Here is a 3,898-nt window from a genome sequence, read left to right as displayed (position 1 = left end):
TCGTCGGCGAAGCCAACAATCTTAACACCCGTCGGAAGGGACAGCCTCAGTACGTCATCGTACTCACTCGCACTCTCCGTATACGGTACTAGCCTGTTGAGAATCAACCTCTCCAATAACTTGCCCGTCGTATCTAGTTTTATATCCTGCAAATAAATAATAAAATAATATGTTAATCAGTCCACAGTCCGGGAAGTCTCTCCATCTGAGCTAACGGCAGCCAGTATTTACAGCTCTGAAATCACGTAGGTACGAACAATTAAAAAGTACCAGGGTCATAAGGAATATCTAAAGAAACTATAGGCAAAGAAGCGAAATGTTCCAATTGGAATTCCAAGTTTACTGTCAATGTCATTCCAATCGAGCATGAGACTTTTTCACACAAGCTGAAAACGACTCACACAAAAATGTTACCGCCCACGAAAATTTTGCTTCTTCTGAAGTAGCATATTTTCTGAATACTTGAGTGTCGGTTGCAATTTTCATGCTTTGCATAAAGAATGCTCTACTCATTACATTGGTTTTCCACACATTCAGTCAATTTTTCATTCGTTACCCAAACCTGTGAAAACTCAACACATAAAACCTGTGACTCACTTTTAGCGTGGGATTCAACATTGGCAGAGCTGCGTAATAGATTTGGCATAGTTGCTAGCTGATTTATTTTGAATATGATCAGATTTCGTCTCTTTAGGAATATCACTTGAGATAGGTACCCGCATAAACAAGTACTATATTCGTACTGTATACGGTACTGTGCACTACTATTATCAACAATACATCAATAATTTCGTAAACCATCCAAAATAACAATAAATCGACACTACCGCAAATGATTTTTACAATTTGGTGAACAGTAACCGGGAAAAAAACAATATGGGAAATAGGCGGTTAAGTTATGTCACCATTTGAAAATGACGATTTTCTCGAACAAAAATTTTCGTTTACAGTTTGTCAAGTTGTAGACATACTATCCATTTTTTCACTCAGTCCACTGTAAAGAAAACAGTTTTAAAATAGTTGAACTATAAAGTCGAAGCTGAAATAAATAACGTATGTGTAATGATTGTTTTACGGTGCTACATAGTATTTTCACCCTCTCCAGTATTGTTTTTATTCTTTCTTATTCTACTAATAAAACAAATGAAACAACATGGAAATGTAAATAATAGTTACATTTTTATCAGTACTCATTATAGTAAAGCACAAGAGCTACGAATGACTTGAAGTTAATCAATTTCCAGAAAGGTTTCCGTTGATCGCGACTCCACCACGTCGGGGGAACTAAAGGTTAACACCACTTCAAGCAGCTCCGCGGATTCCGATGGCAAGAGTTGCTGAACGTTGACCGAGCCTTTTCTTTCTACCAAAGATTGCAGATCCTATAGAAATAAAAACAACAAAACAGTCAATATTTTCAAGAATATTCAACAAAATAGCAAACTCTTACCTGATTGTTCCGCAGTCACACGTGTTGATTTTGGCCTGGTCCTTCTATGGCGTAGGATTATGGAAAAAGTAGTCCGTTGAATGATTGCTGTGAGTAATCTGATTTTCGCTTGCTGGTGACCGAGTAGCGATGAATCTCACAGGGACGAATCATCGCGACAAGCATCAGATTTGATCCAAGCAGGCCCGAACAGTAATTAGGCATGGTTGTGAGCATGCTTGAATATCGCAGACTTCAATTTTACACTTGGTGCCAGGGCTGTTATTCTCGAGAAGCCGCAGACCATTGCCGGTGCACTTTATTTTAAAACCTCTCACTCGTTCTGTTCTATTTCACTTTTTTCGCACCGAAATTTTTTTTCGCTTTTTCTGTCGGAAGCAAAACAAACACGCTTAAAACATTCCACACTAATTGTTAAACTTTTAATCACAAAAATTGATATAAAAGACCGAACAGAAAATGGGAAATTATATAATTTATTCATCATTTAATTTTGTTTGTACCTTCGGTTATACATTTTTGAATGTACCGCATAGTTGAGATATGTGAAAGTCAAGTGAAACAAAAAAATTCTGTTTTGTAAAACTTAATCAACGGTTCTTTGACTTTTTTTAACCGTGTGAAGCAAAGCGGTAAAATGTTTATTCCCTACACACACAAGTGCGTGGTACTGTTTGCCAAACTGTTCAAAATAAGTTACATACACTGAAGTGTACTTGTGGTAGTATGTTGCGCAAATTTAAATAAAAAACATTTGCCAGAATGTGTGGATACATTATTACCATATCTTAGAAACCTCCATCTCTATACAATTTACCTGTATCACGACACTCTAACATATTGTCACTGTATGGCATGGATTACTTAAACTGTTCTTTATAACCTAAAACTTGGGGTCCCGTATTGTTCAACATAAAATTCACTGTTTGTGATACATTAACCTTATCAGTAATAAGTAATATACTGTTGCGAATGTATTGCAAAATGTACTTTTCTATGCGGGTAGACATGTCAGTCCTTTCCCCTTTAGAAACTTCCTAATAACTCTTTAAAAAGCCACCTTCACGTCACAAATCATACAATGAACAATCGAAAATATACCTAAAAATTCACCATTGTATGAACATAGTACTTATTAAATGACTACAGCAAAACATTCAAATCATTGGATTCATATTGCTCAACATTACATTTGACAACTTCGTTAAAACTAAAGAACAATTTCGTTCATCTCAATATAATATCTCGCTTCACAAAAGAACAACTATGTTCACAATATACGACAATTTCGTCAGCTCTAAAGAACAATTTAGTTCAACTCAAATCGGCAATTTCACCATACTCAAACAAATAAAATTGGCAATTTCACTATACTCAAATTGGCAAACTCGCCACCTCAAAGAAACACGATAATCGCCAACACACGTTTCCATGTTAATCAGTCCACAGTCCGGGAAGTTGGTTGGTTTGACTTTATTAACGAGATTTTTAGCCCTAGGCTAGTCCGGGAAGTCTCTCCATCTGAGCTAACGGCAGCCAGTATTTATAGCTCAGAAATCACGTAGGTACGAACAATTAAAAAGTACCAGAGTCATAAGGAATATCACTTGAGCTAGGTAGACATGACATCTAGTAGACAGAGAGGTCTATACGCTGACGGGTCACCTGGTGGTTTCCCCGTCTTTGGTAGTAGCACCAATTTCTGTCGCTTCCATACATCCGGGAAGATTCCTTGATCAATGCAGCGTTGCATCGTGGTTCTGAACAAGTCCGGATCCGCGTTCATTGCCGGTGCCTTGTTTGACGCGAATGATTTCACGACTTCTGCCAACTCGTCTCTCTCGCCACTTCTTCTCCTTCATCTGCCTTATACGGCGCTGGGGGCCATGGGCTTATGGGATGGTGCGGGAAGAGTACATCGATCATCGGTCGCAGGATTGAGTTTCTGCGTTATGACACATTTTTCAAGCATCTTCAGTTTCTACTGAAAAGTTTTGCTATTATCCTAAAATACACAAATTCACAGAATGTATGCTGTTCATCTATATGTCACCTAAAAACAGATGAAGAAATAAGAACAACCTCACTGGTTGTAATGGCATAAGCGGAGTTTTTCCAGCAGTGTTGTACAAAATACAACAGCGCGACGATTGAAGTGTTTACCAAAATGGTCTCTGAAGTCTTTTTTTCCTTATTATACTTGCATTGAATCCTAATATAAATTTTACAGGCTCAAAAAACGGGTTCAAGAGCTTCTTCAAGAAAATCGTCTAACATTCCTCGAGTAAAAGCTTCAGGTATTATCATAAAAAACTACATTAAATACATAAAAATGATATAAAATACTTCCTCCTAGAGGAATCTCTCCGGAAATTCTCTACTAATTCTCCCAAGAAACTCTTCCAGCGATTTTTCAAAGGATGCTTAGAAAAATTTCTCCCGTATTTG

General features: G+C 37.4%; 1 long non-coding RNA gene across 1 annotated transcript; it reads right to left on the bottom strand.

Moving 5' to 3' along the window:
* Positions 1 to 1,156: 1,156 nt before the first annotated feature.
* Positions 1,157 to 2,355, bottom strand: LOC110676728. The gene is made up of 2 exons (XR_002500662.1): positions 1,451 to 2,355; positions 1,157 to 1,382 (listed from the first exon to the last, which is right to left on the bottom strand). It is a non-coding gene; the product is annotated as an uncharacterized LOC110676728 (long non-coding RNA).
* Positions 2,356 to 3,898: the final 1,543 nt, after the last annotated feature.

Source organism: Aedes aegypti, chromosome 2 (assembly GCF_002204515.2).
Source record: "Aedes aegypti strain LVP_AGWG chromosome 2, AaegL5.0 Primary Assembly, whole genome shotgun sequence".
NCBI classification, from domain to species: domain Eukaryota; kingdom Metazoa; phylum Arthropoda; class Insecta; order Diptera; family Culicidae; genus Aedes; species Aedes aegypti.
This window is presented reverse-complemented; position numbering and strand designations above follow the sequence as displayed.